The sequence below is a fragment of the Macrobrachium nipponense genome, chromosome 4, assembly GCF_015104395.2.
Source record: "Macrobrachium nipponense isolate FS-2020 chromosome 4, ASM1510439v2, whole genome shotgun sequence".
Taxonomy (NCBI): domain Eukaryota; kingdom Metazoa; phylum Arthropoda; class Malacostraca; order Decapoda; family Palaemonidae; genus Macrobrachium; species Macrobrachium nipponense.
In genome coordinates, this window is record NC_061100.1 from 137,707,931 (window position 1) to 137,729,902 (window position 21,972).

At 37.1% G+C, this 21,972-nt stretch overlaps 1 pseudogene; it reads left to right on the plus strand.

Moving 5' to 3' along the window:
* Positions 1 to 21,972, plus strand: part of LOC135211217 (multiple inositol polyphosphate phosphatase 1-like) — a 64,626-nt pseudogene that overhangs the window by 34,746 nt on the left and 7,908 nt on the right.

The window sequence follows — 21,972 nt, forward strand, 5'->3', positions numbered from 1 at the left end:
TCTAACAGAGAGAAGGAAAGAGAGAAAGAGTCAGGGAAAGGGAGAAAGAAGGAAAGAGAGAAAGAGAGGAAAAGAAGCTAATAACTGGAAGGGAGGGGTGGGACCTCCCTTCCTGTCCTGTGCCTCTTCTCATCATTCTGCCTCTCACAGAGAGAAAGAAAGAGAGAAAGAGACAGAGAAAGGAAGAAAGGAAGAAACAGAGAGAGAGAGAAAGGAAAAGAAGCTAAGGACTGGAAGGGAGGGGTGGGACCTCCCTTCTTGCCCTGTGCCTCTTCTCCTCTTTCTGCCTCTCACCTTACCTTACAGACCTTACATCTTGTTTGGGTTGCCCCAGGTCCCTCAGTGTGAGGCACCTCTAATGTCTACCAGAGAGTTGCTAGTACATCTTCCGGTATATTTTGCATCTTCCAATCTTGGATGGTCTGGGATGCAGCTTAGATATTTGTTGAGCTTATTCTTAAACACATCTACGCTCACTCCTGATATATTCCTCAGAAGAGCTTGGCAATGCATTGAATAGACGCTGCATTATCGATGCTGGTGCGTAGTGGATTAATGTCCTGTGTGCTTTCCTTATTTTTCCTGGTATAGTTTTGGGCACTATTAATCTACCTCTACTTGCTCTTTCTGATATTTTTAGCTCCATGATGTTTTCGGCTATTCCTTCTATCTGTTTCCATGCTTGAATTATCATGTAGCGTTCTCTTCTCCTTTCTAGACTATATAATTTTAAGGATTGTAGTCTTTCCCAGTAGTCAAGGTCCTTAACTTCTTCTATTCTAGCTGTAAAGGACCTTTGTATACTCTCTATTTGTGCAATATCCTTTTGATAGCGTGGGTACCAAATCATATTGCAATATTCAAGTGGACTACGAACATATGTTTTATAAAGCATAATCATGTGTTCAGCTTTTCTTGTTTTGAAGTGCCGTAACAACATTCCCATTTTTGCTTTACATTTTGCCAATAGAATTGCTATTTGATCATTGCATAACATGTTCCTATTCATCATCACACCAAGGTCTTTAACTGCTTCCCTATTTGTGATTGTCTCATTATTAGGTCCCTTATATGCATATAGCTTTCCTTCTCTGTCTCCATAATTTATTGATTCAAATTTATCAGAGTTAAATACCATCCTATTTACCTCTGCCCAATCATATACTTTGTTAAGGTCTCTTTGTAGCGCGTTCCTATCTTCATCACAAGTAATTTCTCTACTTATTCTTGTGTCATCAGCAAAACTACTCACTACCGAGTCCTTAACATTACTGTCTATGTCTGCAATCATAATAACAAACAGTAATGCAGCTAACAGCATACCTTGTGGCACACCGGATATTACCTTAGCTTCATCCGATTTCTCATCGTTTGCAATAACTATCTGTTTTCTGTTGTGTAAAAATTCTTTTAACCATCTTCCTACTTTATCCACTATATTATGTTTTCTAATTTTCTTCGCTAATATATTATGGTCTACCTTGTCAAAAGCTTTTGCAAAGTCTAGATAAACCACATCTGTTTCATTTCCGCTTTTCATATTTTTGTGTACTTTTTCCGGGTATGAAACCATGTTGTCCTATATTAAACAAATTATTTTTTTTATTAAATGTTTCATAATATTTTTCTTCATTACCCTTTCATACACTTTCATAATATGTGATGTTAGACTCACAGGCATATAATTACTTGCCTCTAGTCTTGGTCCACTTTTGAAAGTAGGGGTAATATATGCTAATTTGTGCTCATCATCTTGCCTGTATCTACACTTTGTCTTAATAATATTGGAAGTGGCTTTGCGATAGAATGAACTACTTTCTTTAACAAAATAGCAGGGACACCATCAGGCCCTGCAGCAGCTCCATTTTTAATTTCATTAATAGCCTGCACAATATCAGCTTCATTAATATCTATGTCAGCTAAATATTCACTATTTTCGTTCTTACTTCTATATCATTATCTTCATTATCAATTCTAGGGGTGAATTCTCTTTTATATCGTTCTGCCAATATGTTGCATATTTCCTTTTTTTCATTCGTTAATCTCCCTTTAATTCTTAGAGGGCCTATTTCTATTCTTTTATTCATCTTTTTGCGTACGAGTTTAATAGTTTGGGGTTTTGCTTGATATTTACTAGGGTTTTTTCTTCCAAATCCCGCTTTTCATTTTCTTTTGATTGTATAACCTTTTGTTCTGCATTTTCTATCTTACTTTTTAGTTCTATAACTTTCCATGCATTTTTTTTCTTTTGCAAGACCTTTTTTCCACTTTCTGATTTTCTGGGACAAGATCCCTCTGTCTCTTGGTATGCATGACTGATGTTTACTTTTCTTCTTCGGTATATATTTATCCACTATTTTCTCTAATATTTTATATAATATCTCCGTATTTACCCTTATGTCATCACTTACGAAAATGTTATCACAATCTTTGTTTAATTCTTCATTTATTTCTGACCATTGTTTAATTCTTCATTTATTTCTGACCATTTTATATTTTTACTGTAGAAGTTGCATTTTCCATATCCTTCCCACTTTTTCATTTCTTGCTTATCTCTGTTTTCACTTGCTTTGGAATGGACTGTTAATTCTATGACATTATGGTCTGAAATACTCGCATTATAAACTATTATTTCTTTAATATAATTCACCTCGTTCACAAATACTAGATCTAAAGTATTTTCCTTTCTTGTTGGCAGGTGATTTATTTGTTGAATGTTGTATTCTAGTAGCATATCTAATAGCTTTCCGAATTGCCTCTTATCTTCTGCACTACTATTACTCTCTTTTTTATATGTATAAATACAACCACAATCTCCTATTCGTTCTTTCCAGTCTACGAAAGGAAAGTTAGTCTCCAGAGAGGAGAATAGTCCAGTCCTTGTGATTTCTACATATATCATCCAATTTTTTCTATTATCATGTCAAACTCTTTAGTATTAGGGGGTCTATATATTACTATGTTCATTAATTTTTCAGATTCAAATTCTACCGCTATAGCTCACATTCTGAGTTACTATATTTCTCATATATTTTTCCTTGTTTTTTGTCTTTCCCATATATTGCGGTTCCCACTTGATTCCTATTTTTTCTATCTGATCTATAAGTTTGGAACCCTTTTATTTGATCATCATTCCCAGTCTCTTGGGAATACCAGGTTTCACTTATATTCATTATATCTATTTTCTTTTCAATTTGGGTTAGTTCTTCTAAGTACTATATTTTTTGTGTGAATTACCCGTAACTAAAGCCTGCGCATTCATCACTATGATGGTTTGCGTGTTTTCTCCTTCATTTAATATGGGTAATAATAAGGATTTTCTCATGTCTCTTTCCTGTTCTGGTATGTTGTTCTTTTCTTCATTTCCAGAAATTCTGACATTAAAAAATCCAACTTTTCCATAATATTTGATCTTCCTTCATCATAATTATTCATTTTGTGTCTGAATCCGCAATTTTCTCCGTATCTGCAATATCCTCTTGCATCATAAATACAGTTCTTATCTCTTGAGTTGTAACTTGGAGCTGATGCTTGGAATATTTTACTGACACTGTATATCGCTGTGATGACTGGTTTTTTTCTTCCACCTGATATTCTTTGTTCCTCTCTTTATTTGTTTTTTCTTATTTTGGATTTTATTATTTGATTGATTATTTATTTGATTTTGATTCATGGCTACATGGTGCATTTATTTACATTTTTTGTCGAACTTACATCCTTTTCCTTCTTTTAGGTTTTTGCATATTTTTGGATGTAGATCTCTGCAATCATCCTCATAGCCATCTAGGTATGCACATTTACCATATATTTCATAGTTGTGACATACCTTCGGATGTTTGTAGTAACATCTTTCTCCGAATCTGCAATTCCCTCTTTTCAAAAGGTTGCAGACTTTGTCTTTCTTGTCTATTTTTTCCTCTTTCCCATCATTGTTCAGATCTGGGTAGAGCCTCTTGGGGATTTTCTTTTGTGTTGTCATGTCGTAATTTATTTCTTCGTATGTATGCTGCTTTATTGCCTCATATGTAGTATCAATGAGTATCTCTGCATCCATGCTTTTATCTTGTTCTTTGTTTTCCTTATTTTTTTCTGTCATTTCAGTTTTGTTTACTTCTCTTCAGTTTTCCTCTTCTTCTTCTTCCTCTTCTTCTTCATCCTCAACTATCTGTACATTCAGTCTTGATTTAATAACATTGTCTATCCATGATAGACATGTTGAGCAAAATATTCTGGTATCTTTTCTCATATCTTGCATTACTTCAGCACTTTGCGAATGCGTCGGAATGTTGCATGCAGAACATTTTCTGATCAGGTTTTGTGGATTAACTATGCTATACCATATCTTACACAGTTTGCATGCTTTTGGCATTCTTTTTCCTGTTGCATCAATTAGGATATTCACAATGTTCACCTTATTCATTTTCTTTGTCGGAATATGTTGATTTATGTATATTTTCTTAATGAGTCTCTTGACCACTTGGATTTTATTTGGAACTTCTTCAATTATTTTCAAGATGTTTTCTGTTGATTTGTTCCAGTTTGAAGGATCATATCCTTCTAATATATCTATGAATGCTTTTGCATCTTTTTGGTTATGGCTGTTGTTGATCTCATAGATGAGAAATGCCAGCTCCCTTCCTGCTACTTGTACCCTTTATTACCTTCTACTGTTACGTACCCCCACACACACACCCCCTCGCCCACCATGGCTGACCAAACTCAGTTTTATTTAGGATAATCATGCAAATAGTATATTAATTATGAAAAGACTGCATTATAGGAGTGTTAGTCAATAAATTCAAATTTATTACACAAATAAAAATTATGAGTTAATAACAAAATGCTTGAAAATTACTTACACAACTTAATGTGAGATGTGAGACCGATGTTCACTGATGGGATGTTTCTGTTGTGTGTGTGTGTGTGTGTGTGTGTTCCTTGTTTGTTCATGTACCCTCATGATCTATGTTGCGTACCCCCAGGGGTACGCAGCCCCAGTTTGGACAACACTGATCTACATATCTCATCCACAGCTTGTTTTTGGGTTTTATTGCATTTATTTCTGTAGTTTCAAAGTATTCCATGCATAGATTGGTTAAAACAGGACTTAAAGGACTACCCATACTTCACCTGAATTTTTGCTAATAGAATGATTCCCCGAATGAAAATACGTTATTAGATACACATAATTCAACTTACTTTATTATTTTGTCAAGCGCCAATGGGAAATTATCTGAATATGGGGATTTCAAGAAAAGGAATTTTGTTGTCTGGGAAACAGACAGCAAAATTCCTTTCCTTTATGTTTTAATAATCAGAGACACGACAGAATACAAATTTACCATATACAGAAAACCAACGTTCTCACTTTCAGACATTCACTACTTTAGCTATCACGACATTCCTATCGAGATAGGCATAGCTAGCAACCCATTCTTAAGAGCCTCACGAATTTGTTCCCCAGATTTCCTGGAAAAAGAATTGGAACTAATTCGTAAGCAGCGTTCGTCTTTAAGGTATCCTGACCATATAATTGAAAAAGAAATTCACAAAGCAAATGTAATTTTCTACCGACTCCCTCAAGACAAGACCAGAGAGACACCCAACAATGAAATAAAAATTCCACACCTGGGCAGGATTAAGACGGTGATTCAGACCCTCGTAAAATCTAACTCTTTTGCATTTACTTACCCAAACACCTTAGCCAAATCCCTGATTAACGTCCAACAAAACACACACCCCAAGGACACAGGCGTTTACGAAATCCCATGCATGGACTGTGACCAATCTTACATCGGATTTACAGGAAAATCACTTCCCCAGAGATTAATACAACATAAACGGTCAGTTAGGTATGAACAACAGAACTCAGCTATTTTCAACCATATAAATGAACATATCCTTAGAATAAACTGGAATTTGTCACATATAATTTATAGCAGCAACTGCCGGTACAAGAGTCAAATGATGGAGTTGGCCTTGATTAAACAGAGGAAGGTAATGAACATCTCAAAGGGCGCATGGGATACAGATGTCATTGACAAAGTTTTCATTCAACCAATGCTTAAGAGGATTAAAGGAAGATTATCAGTGGGAGTGACCTAAATTGGCTTACCTGTGGATAGATCTCTTGGTATAAATACCACCTTTTCTGTAACTTTTCTCTTTCATCCACCTGAAGAGGGAGACAGCAGTCTCTGAAATATAGTATTTTTCTCTATATTTTGACGTTTTTATGGGCACCTTTTATTAGACATATGTATATACATATACCTATATGATACATGCATATATATAATATACATAAGAATATATTTACATATTGACTCTATATATGTATATTGTATACATATATTATATAGTACGTGCACACGCACACACACATATATATATATATATATTATAATATATATAATATATATATATATATATATATATAGATATATATATATATTATATATATATTATATATATATCTTATATAGAACAACTAGAGAAAGGAGGAGGACCGCGGGGAAATTATTTAACCTGACTTTCGGATTCAAAATTTGAGAGCTTCAGCTGACACTAAATAGTTGGTTTCATCCCAATGAGGCAGTCAACAGTTCTGATGTGAAATTTCTTGTTTCTAATCAGCAATATCTTTTACAAACATCGTTTATATGTATGAATCTGTTGTAAATATGGCAAATGACTGCATATTTTTTTTTATTGATTGTTATGAGTGTTTTGTAATTGACAGCCTATTTCCTATAATGAAACTACGGTAGACTCGAGCAATTGCTTAGGTTTTTAGGATTCTTTAGAAGTATACATTTCGCTCATACTACCAGTGTCTAAATATATGTTTCAGTCACATCCTTTTCTTCATGAATTTTTCTGTAATTGATAAAAGTAGTGAATAAAATTCTTAAAAAAATAATAACAATAAAATAGAAATTTTGTGACTGGCTCAGTCAGGAGTCACAATTCCTTGCCAGTCCGAAGTTTGCGTACTTGTTATTGTCTTTCTTTCACACTGATTTGAACACTAACTTTCCATATATTGCTTGTTTTATTAAAGTGAGTAGAAATCACGCCAAAAGAATAAAACGAGCTAGATCTATAAAACACGTGTGGTGGCGGGGGGGGGGGGGGGGGCGTGTTTAATGCTACAGTGACTCAAATTCTGGCTAGAGGAAAGAGCATCGAGAAATTGTCTACTAACACAGCCGGGCTGTATTTGATGGAAATCATGAGTTTATCGATGTATAGAATATTGCAAAAAGTTTTGAATTAAAAATGATGCATGTATTATCAGTGTGCTTATCCTCTTTCAGCCGAATGAAGTTAAGTAATCAAATGTCTTTCTCGAGAACAGTGAAAGGACTAGGCTACATCATTTCTAACGGGGTTTGGAATGTTTCTGCCTTTTCTCATTCAGTATTCGGTTGGCTAATAACCAACAAAACTTTATAAACATCGTCGGGCTGTAACTACGTATGAGTAGGTTTTTTTTTTGTCACTGTTAGACACTATGAATGGGTAAGAATGGTGTGAGCTAAAATCAGCATAGGCCTACGTACAAGGATTCAATCGCTCCTCTCCGTTACTGAACACAGCAAAAGCTTAACATCATGGAGAAGTATTTGTTAATCCTAATAAGGGAAATAAACAGAATATTGGAGGCTCTTTTAGAGATGTGTTTTTCTAAATCAATTGTACCTCGAACAGGGTAATATAATGAAGGGCATAATAATAAGTAATAAGAAAAGGGGATCAGCAGACCCCAATAAAATAAAGTTTGAACTGTTTCTTGTCAGCAGGCCTTGGGAGTTAAAGGCAGAAAATTGTGACGCAGCTTAATTAGTGATACGTTGACAGTATTATTTTACATTAGCCTGACCGAGGTTGGAGTTTTTACGTTGTGATTTCAAGTTTCTCAACATGGTTACTAACTTACTACACGTACACAAAACTCTGGCACATTTATCTTCCTAGATATGCTGTTACTACTGTAAGTTGTTCTGACAAATGTTACCAAATCGGACGTTTTCTAAAATTCTAAGTTGTTTGTTTATGTTGACATACTATTGTCCAGGGATTGGAGCTCTCAATCAGGTTTTTTTCTTGCTTTTTTGTCCGAGTGTCCGAGATAAGGCGTTGCTTTTGGATCTGTCGGGAATTTCTACGACTTTTATTTTATGATTCGTGCCCGGATGTTCTGGGCCGATGACAAGGCCTTGAGGAGGCGCGCACTCTAAAACTCTTAGGGTGAGATACAATAAAATCTGGTCAACAAAACAGTTTTATTACGAAAAATAAACATTTAAATACATTAACAGTACACCGAAACTAAAGTTCCTAGCGGAATTCCACAGTACACGCAGTTTCGTACTGCTTTCACCAATTTAATACAATTACCTGAAAATTCTCATGGCCTTTGTATGTTGCAGCACATAGGATCTTTGATGTCACGTGCTTGTAAAGCACTAAGTCCACAACTGGACGAAAAATCTGCACAATACGAGACCCATTGACTCAATGTCACAAACAAATAACTTTCTTGCACTGGCAGCTTTCTTTTGCTGCATAAATCGAGTCCCTCATCGCAGGGATGGCACATATATACGTGGATAAAGTTAACTTACTGTTAAGACGGAATTCGACCTAGCATGGCGATAGCTGGGAGTCGGAGAATTGAGAGACACACAAATTTTACGGTACTTACTCGGATCAGGGTTCTGGGCAGGAATGAAGCGTTGCTTCGCCCTTCTTTAAAAGAAACTTACGCTTTCCCGCGTGAACTACAGAATCCTTGTAATTCAGGCGGGAATCATCGATTATTTCGACATTACGTATATTACTAAATCTATTTTATTCTTGAATGTGAAATATGACTGTTACGTTATTATTTAAGATCAAGGAATTGACTTAAAGTTCTGGTTGAAGGCCGTAATCTGCAAATTCTTTAATGGCTATGGAGTCCTTGGCTCCAAATCTATACATAGATAATTTATCTTGTACTAGTGATCAGCAAATTATATTTATTAATGAAAATTCATAACGTCTTCTTTTCTATAAGACGCGCTCCTTCCCCACCATGCCTTTAGGAATTGCGTCATAAACTGTCGTGTATTGGACAGCTTTCTGTTCAATGTATCGCCCGCGAGATCCCTCAGTCTTGCCCCAATTTAACGCAACACTTGTGAAGTTAAATGGCGGGGATTTCGAATGATCAGTTCGAAATTCACGACAGGATCTGTGGATATGCGATAAAATGCTGAAACTTGACAGGTTGATTTGTTATAGGCTAAATTTCATGGTATTTGGAGAATCAGGTGTTCTTGCAGTGACACTTCAATATGCAGTCATGACGCCATTGGTTCAATTGTACCTATCCTTTCTTCTAGATGTTTCATGGCTGCATTGTCAAATTCCACGCCGAATTTTGCGCTTTTCATGCACACTTGATTACCTTTAGGAACTCGGTTTATCAAATTCTGTACTACCAAGTTCAATTCCCTCTTAAAATGTAGGGAAGGTGGCCCATAGGCTAATGGTGGTGCAGTGCTGCTACCAGAAAAAGAAAAAAAATGGCAATTTAATTTCTCTGTTACTTCTGAGGAAGATCTGGACAAGTCTCAAACTATCATTCCTACTGAAAGTTCTGGTTGAGAGTAAGGTAAGTTTATGGAATGTTTTAAAACTAAAATCATGCACTGCGGGAGGGATGAGGTGCTTTAGGACTTACGGTGTGTTTGGTTAGGTAGCAACCTTGTCATTCCGTTCGCTTAGCCAGGATGCGTACCTGTAAACAATTATGTCTGTGACAAGTACCAGTGACTTCGGGGTAGGTGTGAAAATTTTTAGGTAGATGTAAGCCAGTATTCCTCCCGGGCTGGACTGTTCAGATTGTTTCATTTTACTGCTGAAAGACTGTTACCTGGGTATAGCTATACAAGGGTGTAAAATGTAGTTTCTAAGTATAACAAGCCTGCACGAACTGTTCAAGAAGGGATTGGATAACGAAATCTCTTATAGGCTAACAGGCACCAAACTAACCTATCGTGCCTTATCATTTTGGTAGGTCTAAGTAATAACTCCACGTTGGGGTATTTCTTTGGAAATTACAGTTTTCTATAGTAGTCCTATTTGGGTTGCTTATTAAGAATTTACTGTTATTTTGGGGGTTCGGTATTTCTACAGAAGCAGTCCGCACAGACGGCAAGGAACGTAACTGCGGATAAGACATCCACTAGGGATTGGGGCATCCAATGTATTTCGCCGGGTGTTTAGTACTGGCCCTTGGGCGGTTAATTACAGTCATCCAAATAAATATTACTTAAAATTCTTGTTCAGTAGGTAAAACTGCATAGAAAAACCACAACTGCCATAGTCTACGCTGCCGCGGATAAGTACCCTAGATCTACCTGGGGTTCGACTATGTAGTTAGCCCCCAAGGGCTAGTACTAAACACAGCAAAATACTTTGATGCCCCAATCCCCGTAGTGGCTGTCGTATTCTCAGGAACGTTCCTTGCCATCTGTGCGGAGTTATTGCGTAGAATTACCAAATGACCCCCTTTAACACTGTGCATGTGCAATAGCATTTCAGGATGTCCAGCATACAAAAACAATCAGTTCTAAGGTTAATTACAGTCAACCAACAAAAAATAACGGTAAATTCTTAAGACCTAAGCAAACATAGATTAAATACTATGGAAAAAGTCAATTTCCAAGGAAATATCTAATGCGGAGCACTGACATAGATAGGCTGTACGTACCTAAAATAAACAAAATAACTAGGTTAGATGGTGGCACTAAGGTTAGGTAGCTGGGAGTAAACCCCTCTCCCCTCCTGCTTGGTAAATACACATCCCCCTAGGTTAGGTTAGGTAAAGAGTCTAATTCTCAGTAAAGATCAAGAATCCAAGTTTAGATCATGGTGGGGGAGTCATAGTTATTGGCGCTGCAGAGCCACTTGTAATTGGCGAAGAGAACCAAGGATCAGGTCTGATCCTATTATCTCCGAATTTTGGTTATCGGTGAATTTCGTTTATCACCACGGAACTCCCCCTGCCGATAACCGGGGCCTGCTTACTTATTTTCTAATAAAGTTGTTATCAGAATTGTCCAAAGGACACATTAAAACAGGAAAATTGTACTTTCAAGTCTGAAATGTAATAATAGTTTAAAGTAAAATTTTATATATTGACTACTGCCAGAGATTTGCCCACAAACAGTGGCACGAAGGTGAGGAGCGTTTTCTGTGGTTAGTGTAATAGAGGGGGAAATTTCTCTGCTTGGAACTTACACTCAGCAGATTACAAACTTCCCTTTTTACCTTAGCTATGTCAGGTCCCTTTCAGTAAGTAACATAAAGGCTAAGATTTATCTGTACAATATTTACCAGATTAGATTAGACTTCCCCTCTTCAGCAGAGTTGTGTATATTTTAAGTATTGAACAGTCTCTGCCTCTCAGGTACTTAAGTCTCGAATGACATATGTTCTTATTGCTTTAAGCGCTATGAAATTTTGATTTTAAGACTATCCATTGTTGGGCAGAGCCTTTACACTCACTGTTCTTTGCTGGCCACAGCATGTAACTGGGGAAGTCTTTTTGCTTGCTGTATTGCCTTCAGCTTTTGGTAAGGCAAGGATTGCTCTTATTCCATTGTTCCTCAGTATGAACAGTAGCTCAGATCTCATCTCTTTTGACGAGAGCTTGAAAGTTTCTTCAATTCTTCCCTCCAGATCTATGGTGGAGATCTGGATGAGATACTGCTTTGCCAAGCTGTGCTTTTCAGTACTTTTTGAAGTTATCCACTCCCAGAGTTGGAGTATTTTCGTCTTTCATTAGTACGTTGGTGCTGGAAAGAGTTTTCTTGGAACACTTTCTTTTGGCTTCATATGGGTTCTGCGGACTGTCACCTCAGAGGATGAGGTTGGGTCTCTTCCCTTGGAAGGGATCTTGAAGTCAAGGGCATTAGTCTGTCCCACATTGTTCGGTTGAACTTTACATGTTTCAAGTTATTGACATATCAGACTCTGTTCCCCATTCTGTCTGAGGAATGTTGCTCACAAGTCCTGACCACTGTTTTTTCTGGATCTCCAACATGTCTAGTAGTCACCCAATATCTGTTTTAGATAAGGTCATTACCTTGTCTAAAGTACCTAAGCCTGGTGTAAGTCTCGAAGTAGAATGACGGGATTCCACTCAATCCTTATTTTCTATGTCAAGAGCAAACATCTGAGCTGAAGTGTTTGCTGGAATTGGACAGGGTACAGGTGATTACGCTTTGGGCATCCTCCCCAGTTTGATGACTGGGATTCATCTTCCTCACCCTCTTATGACAAGTAGGTAAAGTTTAATCCAGCACCTAATTCTGGGCTATACCATTATCAGACTTAGCTTCTGGCATGAAGTCTCCTGAAAGGGACACCATGGTTCTCCAAATGGTTCCTTACTTGAGTGACCCTTTCTCACCTTAGAAGGGGCACTCAGGCCCAAGGCCTTACTATTATGATCAGCTATTTCACCTGGCCGGTAAAGGTTTTAAGTGTCATGACACCCTTTCCTTGCAAGCAACCAGGATCATGGCAGTTCTGTGGTGGTTCTCAACCCCAGTCATTTGAAGTGGATTGACCTCACACCCAGGGAGTAAGATTCCTATATGAAAGTTGACAGTTTGTATTTCTCCGGGAACAAATAATAAATTTTTTATAATGATTTGTATTTTCCTAGGTATATAAACCAAAGCCTTTGGTATTTAGTCTCACCTCACCTGGCCCACTCAGTCCCTCTGGCCAAAGAAAAAGTGAGTTTGACAGTCAGTGAGTGAGATATCTCCAATCTCCATCTGGTTAACTGCCTTTTAGCAAATTATAACCGGTTTCCTGTTTGTTATGAAAGGTACTCCTATATAAAATGCTCTGGTTTGTATTCATAGGAAAAATAGATATTGTTATTCAAAATTTTTGTATTTTTTCACCTTGTATATTATAGCTACATTAGATCCAGAATGAGATTTTAATGCTGTTGTAAGGAAGGCATTTCACCAAATGTCCGACCTTCCTCTGTACATACTTTTTATACCATAAACTAAAATGTAGAGCATTCCACGGCCTATCTGCCGATATATATATTATGTAAAAATGTGCTCTCTGCTCGAAGATATATGTATATTTTCAGCTGCGAAGCAACACAATCGCAGCAGGGGCTCCGTCCATTTTTGTATGTGCATGTGTGATGGACACTATGTTTACGTCCGCACTGCTGCCTCATATAGTACAGCCGTCTCTGTTCAATAAAGTTAGTTAGAGCTTTCTCGGGTGCTCCTATCCGTGGTTGACCACAACGCCATAAGGGGACTCAAAACGGCACGTTCCTTACAGGAGTGTTTTGGTGTTTATCTCACAGTTTGGCCCGCCATTTACACCTGTTGATTTTAAGAGTGAGCTGGCTGACATGGAAAACTCAGCTCAAAACTGGGAGCCGTCCAGTTGTGAGGACTGGAATCAGACAAGGAGAAAGCTCTAACTAACTTTATTGAACAGAGACGGCTGTATGAGGCAGCAGTGCAGACTGAAACGTAGTGTCCGTCATGCACGCGCGTACAAAAAGGGATGGAGCCCCCGCTGCGACTGTGTTGCTTCACAGCTGAAAATATACATATATCTTCGTGCAGAGAGCACATTTTTTACATGATATATATATCAGCGGATAGTCCGTGAAATGCTCTACATTTTAGTATAAGGTATAAAAAAAAAACTCCACGAAAATATATGTATATTTTTAGCTGCGAAGCAACACAATTGCAGCGGGAGCTCTGTCCCTTTTTGTATGTGCATGCGTGACAGACACTACGTTTCAGTCCGCACTGCTGCCTCGTATACAGCCGTCTCTGTTCAATAAAGTTAGTTAGAGCTTTCTCCTTGTCTGATTCCAGTCCTCACACTGTCAAGAAAGAAAAAAACCATATCTGATACTTGTTCATAGCCTATGCAAAACAAACCTGAGCCTTAACATAAGGATAAATTCTTCTAGTGCCAGCTGGAAATCGGTAAAAAATCATGTAAAATTATTTGAGTGATGTAGCAGATTCATACCATCAATCAAATAAATGGAAATATTATCATCCTCAGTTTTTCATATCTCAGTTAATCACTTTATGTTGTAAAAGTTTCATTTATGACAAGTAATATTTAAGATATATTTTTGGAACCATGGAGATTTATTTCATTAAAATTATTAATAATAATTATATGTTAGAGAATTATATGTTAAAGTATAAAGACTTAAAGGTTAGACTCCAAGGACTTGAAAGACAAAGCAATTGTTTCACCATCTAGGAATAGAAGATGCTAGAAGTATTCTTTTTTAAACTACTATCTCTTTTCTGTTTTCAGATAATGACTCGACTTGGGCTCTATAACGACAGCGTCCCCTTAACCCATGATAATTTTGATCCAAATCGTCTTTGGAGGACTTCATACAATGGCATGTTTGCCACAAATCTTGCTTTTACACTTTCCAGATGTAAGGATGAAAGGTAAGCATGAACTCTACTGTTAGCTTGTCATTTTATTCCTCAGCTTACAATTTTATTAGTTTGTTCAGGAATACAAACCATTACCTTTAGATAAGAGTATGTAACAGTATGTAATCTTTTGACTCTAATGATAATGATACAGAGGTTCCAGGTACCCAAAACATTTTGTTATCATTGCAGTATGTACACTCGGCAAGGAATGTTAAGATACAGTTTTTTTAAATCTTCGGACATATAGTGTTCAATAATGCCACACCTGGCAACTCTAGAAAGGGGGCGGAGCTTCAAAATCATAGCGTTCGGTGCTTTCTAGATTTCCATTAACTTTACACCATAAAGATTCTGTAGAGGTCCTTTAATAATTTATACTTGAATGTAGAAACAGGCTCTATATTATTCGTTAATGTTGATTTGGTAACGTCAGTTCAGGGTAGACTATCGATCATCCTTTTTTTAAAACCTACTGTGAAACCTTATTTATAAGTAATGTTTGACACTAAACTGACGTAACATTCATGCGTAATTGAAGACGGATCTTAAACAATGAGAGAAAGTGTTTTAAAATTTGGCCAGTACTTGTGGAAATCGTGAGGAACAATACAGTAAAGAATGAAATATTATGACGATAGAGAGAGGGCGCGCAAGCTTACGCCTATCGATAGAGATACTTAATTCATTAAATTTACTTTGAGAGATTAAGTGACAATATTTTTTTCAATTTTTTTCAAAAGTGGGGGTGGGGAGAGAGAGAGAGAGAGAGAGAGAGAGAGAGCACAAGCATAGGCCTATCTATAGAGATACTTAATTCGTTATATTTACTTTGAAAGATTGAGTGATAATATTTTTTCAAATGTGCTTTAAAAGTGAGAGAGAGAGAGAGAACAAAATCTGCTTACGTGAAAGCTTAGGCCTATTTATAACTACTTAACCCTCTTACGCCGATTGGACGTATTAAACGTCGAGTCAAAATGTCTCCCGTATGCCGATTGGACGTATCATACGTCGGCTCAAAAAAGTTTTTTTAAAAATTCGCGAAAAAATACTTATAGGCCTACCAGCCGAAAACTTTTGTATCACGCGCCTTGGGGGATGCTGGGAGTTCACGGATCAAGGCGTTGTTTTGTTTACAATCGCTACGCAGGCGCGCAAGCGCGAATTTCTTTCTTATCGCACTAAAAAGTATCAGTGACACATCTCGGAAATTATTTCGTCACTTTGACATAATTATTGCACCATTTTAAATTATCCTTTACATGAAGTATTATATATGAAAATGTGCGCAATTTCATGCACAATACAACTAAAAAATACTCATGATTGTAGCTTTTATCAGTTTTGAAATATTTTCATATAAATAACGATAAGTGCAAAAATTTCAACCTTCGGTCAACTTTGACTCTACAGAAATGGTCGAGAAACGCAATTGTAAGCTAAAACTCTTACATTATAGTAATATTCAATCATTTGCCTTCATTTTGGAACAAATTGGACGTCTCTAGCACAATATTTCGATTTATGGTGAATTTATGAAAAAACTTTTTCCTTACGTTCGTGCGATAACTCTTCCGATAAATTTTTTCGTGCGATTGTCCTAATGTTTACACCCTTTTAAATTTGCCGTTACATAAAGTTTTATATATGGAAATGTGCGCAATTTCCTGCACAACACAACAAAAAACAACCCATGGTTGTAGCTTTTATCAGTTTTGAAATATTTTCATATAAATAACGTTAAGTGCAAAAATTTCAACTTTCGGTCAACTTTGACTCTACCGAAATGGTCGAAAAACGCAATTGTAAGCTAAAACTCTTATATTCTAGTAATATTCAATCATTTACCTTCATTTTGCAACGACTTGGAAGTCTCTAGCACAATATTTCGATTTATGGTGAATTTATGAAAAAAAAAAAAAACATTACGTTCGCGCGGTAACTTCCGAAAAAATCAGAATTTTTTTGTGCGATTGTCGAAATGTTTGCACCATTTAAAATTAGCTGTACATAAAGTTTATATATGAAAATGTGCGTAATTTCATGTAGAATACAACTAAAAATGATTGAAGGTTGTAGCTTTTCTCTTTTTTCGAAATATTTGCATATAAATCACGATAAATAGAAAAAAAAATCACGTTCGGTCAAATTTGACTCTACCGAAATAGCTGAAAAACGCAATTGTAAGCTAAAACTCTTACGGCTAGTAATATTCTGTCATTTTTTCTTCATTTTGAAACAAATTTGAAGTCTCTAAAACAATATTGTGATTTATGGTGAATTTTTGAAAAATATATTTACCTTCACTCCGCGCGCCGATTCGCGGCCGCAAGTCTCCGAAATACGTACATGGCATTATCCTAATATTTGCTCCTTTTCATATTAGCCTTTTTATAGAGTTTCATATATCAAAATGTGCGCAAATTCATGAAGAATACAATAAAAAATAACTGAAGGTTGTAGCTTTTTCCATCTTCGAAATATGTCCATATAAAAAAATATATATATTAAAATTTCGACATTCGGTCAAATTTAACTCGTCCGAAATGGTCGAAATCTGCAATTCTAATCTAAAACTCTTACAGTATCGTAATATTCAATCATTTGTCTTAATTTTGAAACAAATTGGAAGTCTCTAGAAACATTATTTAGAATTACGGTGAATTTTTGAAAATAAAATCTTTTTACGTCCGCTCGTTACGAATTCGTACATCATTTTGTGATAATATTTTTCCGGTGTTGCTTTTATTGTTTTACAATGTATTATATATCAAAATGATCGCAATTTAGTGTACAATACAACGCAAAAAAAAGTAACTGGTTAGCTTTGACCGTTTTCTGCACAGCGTGATTTGAATACAATTATGTATGAATTTTTTTTTTTCGCTACCATATATCGCATTATTTACATATGATAATGATATTATTTTTCATTTCTGATGGTTGCATTCTAAACTTCAGGCAATGACAAAAAAAGGAGCCAAAAATGAACTCTTAATCTTCAAAAGTACGCGCGCTGTAATTTTTTGAAAAAATTATTTTTTTCCCACTTCCAGCCGGCTCACTCCAAAACAGGCCCGGCAAACGACGGGAGAGGTTTTGATTTTTAGGGCTCCGGCGTAAGAGGGTTAATTTCATTATATTTTCTTTGGGAGACTGAGTGGTAATATATATATTTTTAAAGTATGTTTTTTTTAGAAGTGGAGAGAGAGAGAGAGAGAGAGAGAGAGAGAAATTATAGTAATGGTGACGGACTTGTGACGGGGAAAGGCAGAAGAAAGAGCGGTGAGTCGGTGCACAGATACCTGGGGAACGGGTGATATGACTGCCAAGATCGTGCTGCACTATGCTAGATAAAATTTGAAGGATCATAATATTCAAGTTAATTCTCTAAGAAATTCATACCCTAAACTTGATTTCATTTGACAGTTGCCATAACATTCAAAGATTGTAAAAAGACGTGGAAAATTTTAGACACAGGCTGCGGTCATTCTTGCTCTCTTGATATAATCTGTACTTTTGAAAATCGGGTTTCATCCACAAATCATTCCCGAAAAAAGCTGTGTTAAGTAAAAATAGTTATTACCACAAATAACTCATTATGTATTGCATAGGCAATTAAAGTTTTGAGGTGCAAATGATGCTGATGTGTTGGGAGATCTTTCAGCCTCGCAGCAAAGAAATGCATTTACGAACTGCTTTGTAATGGGAGCATATAGCCAGAAAATCTTTGCGCTGACATGCTACTTTAACCTTGATAAAGATTTATGTTTAAAGACGGTTGCTTTGTAAACAGCAACTAGCATTCGATCCATGTCAACGTCAAAGTAATCAAAGTGTGAAATCCGTTACGTAAGCCAGTATCCAGTGACTTGCGCTTTCCCGCTCGAAGTTCTAGGGCTCCTCCGTATCATAGAAAACGCTCTTGCGGATGCAACTAGATTTGCTCAACCTACCTTAGCCTTAGCAACATTGGCTGACATTGACGTCAGCTAACATTAAACCTTTGGAATACAAACATGAGTTTGTAGAAGCTAAAAATAATTGCATTCGCCACTTACAATGATACAATAATATCAACGTTCATGAAGGAAAACGAGTATATATTGTTGTCGTGATACATAGTACTACAATCAGAAATTCACATTCTATATACCAGATCTCTATGAACGAATCCATCTGAGAAATTCCAATTACTTCGGACATATATCGTGTTTTTAAGTATCTGAACGGTTGTGTTTTGCAGTTTTAACTTATATGATATAATTTGCAGTGTATTTTCATATTCTAGATTAAATTTAGCGATATTATGTCTTTTCAGTAAAAACAAATGGGAAATTCGATGAACGAAAGCTAATGAAAATTGTATCTTCAGTTTTCTTGTCGAGTGTACTTGTGGAAGATGTGACTTACCCTGAATATACTGGGCAGTCCCTCTTTTGAGGCTTTACATGATAACCTAATAGAGGAGAAGAAGGCCTTAACACCTGAACCTTTTTTGGAGGCATATCCTGATGGTCTGCAGTTGCCTCGCCTTTGCCGACTGCTGCAAAGGAAGAGGATCTTCCTGTTGCAGTAAGTCTTCTGGTAACAGATCCTCCAGTGGGGTGACTTCATGTACAGTTCCTGCTCAACCAGTTCTGTGGGGTGTAGGGTGAGTAAGACCAGCAAGAGAGGAAGGGGAGAAGTGCCGTCAGTGCTCTTTCTCTTTGCCTTCTTCATCATTGTTAAAGGATGTAGTGATTTTCTCCTCCTCAGCTCCAGACTTGTCCCCACATAGGTAAAAGAAGAAGAAATGGGAGTGGGGGTGCATGATCAGGGGTGATCAGCATACCTTAGGTAGAGCTGGTGTTGCAATGTCAGCTAATTGAGTTGTGCCCAACCATGATAGGATGATTGCAGGGATGTAAGTACGTAGGATGGCCCTTCATCCTGCAACTTCTTAGGTTTGAGCAGAGAGGGGTTTGTGCAACCAACTTACTCATCATAGGCTTGGTCTGTAGACCAGGTTCACTCTGTTGATGGAGAGGTTCTCCTTCTCAGTCTTCTTTGGAAGGCTATAGCAGGGAGCTTGCACCATTCCTGTCCTCGAAACATTCATAATCTCCAGAACGTACATGGTCTGAGTGCTCCTACACCAGGGAGAGGCCTCCCTTGATTTCTTATACCTCTCATGTGCATGGTTCATCATGTAGATAGGAGGGGAATGGGAAGAGCAGTAAAGAAGCATGTTTTTCCTCCCTATATTTAGGCTTATAGGCTATAGGTTCTTAAAGTCGAGTGGGGCAGGAGGATGGGAGACTAGTCTAGTTTGGCTTGACTCATTCTTTGGCTGAAGGAGCAGCTGCTGTCCCAGGGAATCTGATGGGACTAGATGGTCCAGCTCCTCTGGAACCCCTGGAGGTTGAGTTGATGCAGCGGTTTGTATTAAAGCAGATTCTAAAAGATTTCGTGATAAGACATCTTTTGACCTTGCAATTACTGAACTATCAATCCAATTTATTCGGTGGTTGTTTTCACTCAAATGAATGAATATTGCATTAGATGTTTGCCCCGTTTTTACAGAATATTTATGCTGGCTTAACCATACTTCTAAGCCCTTGCTCGACTGTCCAAGATAAAATGTATTCAATTTCTTGATCCAAATATTGGGGACTGACAATGCTCAATGCTCGTAAAAACAGAAGAAATAATTGATATTTGGATCAAGAAATTGAATACATAAGAAAAATAGGGAAAGATTTATGTTATCCTTCACATATAGATATTTGTTATAATAAAGCACACTAAAAGTTTTATATTGTAAGTAACATGGAGAAAGAAAATTCTAAGAACATTCTCAGTTTGCCTTATTTTAACGGATTTGAAACCATTAAATCATTGCTAAAAGCCTTTAAGGTCAACCTTGCTTTTCCTTTAATAACACATTAAAAGGAATGTTAATAAAAAATTACCCCAGAGAAAGCAACAACATAATATATAAAATTCCATGTATGTATTGTCCCTCATTTTATCTTGGACAGTCGAGCAAGGGCTTAGAAGTAAGGTTAAGCCAGCATAAATATTCTGTAAAAACTGAGCAAACATCTAATGCAATATTCATTCATTTAAGTGAAAACAACCACCGAATAAATTGGATTGGTAGTTCAGTAATTGCAAGGTCAAAAGATGTCTTATCACGAAATCTTTTAGAATCTGCTATAATACAACTTACTTCTCATTGTAATTTCAATATTAGTCGTGACCTGTTTCATTTAGACCCTTGTATTTGTAACATGTGTAAGAATGACCTCAAAGATATAATTACAGACTTAAATAAAAATTAGTTCCCTTAGAGATATCTTCGTTGAATTTTTATGTTTAAGATGCGTCGTAACACGATTTTCAGTGTAAGTCAGAACATAAAAAATACCACATGAATTAAAGTAAATATTAATAAAAAAGAGAGAACAATTCCTTACCTTTATTTATTTGGTTGGCTTGCACACTGGAGAGGAAGCTGCAGAAGGTGCTGCAGATACTTGGGCAGGTTAATCAAGAGAGGCAGAACCTCCAGAAGGTGCTGGAGATGCTGGGGCAGGTGAGGCAGAACCTCCTGAAGGTTCTGGAGATGCTGGGGCAGGTGAGTCTGGAGGTGAGGCAGAACCTCCAGAAGGTGCTGGAGATGCTAGGGCAGGTGAGCCTGGAGGTGAGGCAGAACATTCAGAAGGTGCTGGAGATTCTGGGGCAGGTGAGTCTGGAGTAGTAGAGGCAGCTGAGGTAGAGGGTACAGGATCTGTTGCAGGCCTCTCTACCTTCTTAAAATACTGCTCCAAGTTAGTCTGAACAGAGAGCAACCTCTTCTCATCCAAGATCTCCTTGTAACATTGCATCAAATCCATGGTGCCTCTGGAAACCCTAGTGAACCTTTCCAAGTTGGGATCCTGAGCCTCATAAGTTGCCAACGCTTGCTGCAACTCTGCAAAACCTCTTGCCAAGTCCTGCTTTAGGAAAGCCTCAGGCTCTGGGGTGGGTGCTTCTTCTTCTTCTTCTATCATCTGCTTCTCCAGTTGTATCAGGTCCTCAGCAGATAACTCCTCTCTATGAGATTCCAGCAGCTCTGTAACATCATCAACCTCCATCTCCAAATTGATTTCCTTACTCAGAACAACATTCTTAATAACATGCTGAGCTGTGTCCTCAAACCCATGGAAATCATTCACAAATTGAGTACACATTTTTTTCCAAACACCATTCATGTTTGTTTGCTTAACCTCCTCCCAGGAATCAGCAATGTTCTTTATGGCATCAAGGATGTTGTAGGATTTCCAATAGTCCTTCAGAGTCGACTCCCTCTTGGTTTCAGTTGCCTGTAAAGCCATAGCAATTGTCCTTCGGAGGTAGTAGGCCTTGAACAAAGCAGTCACTCCTTGGTCCATAGGCTGTAAAAGGGCCTGGTATTAGGTGG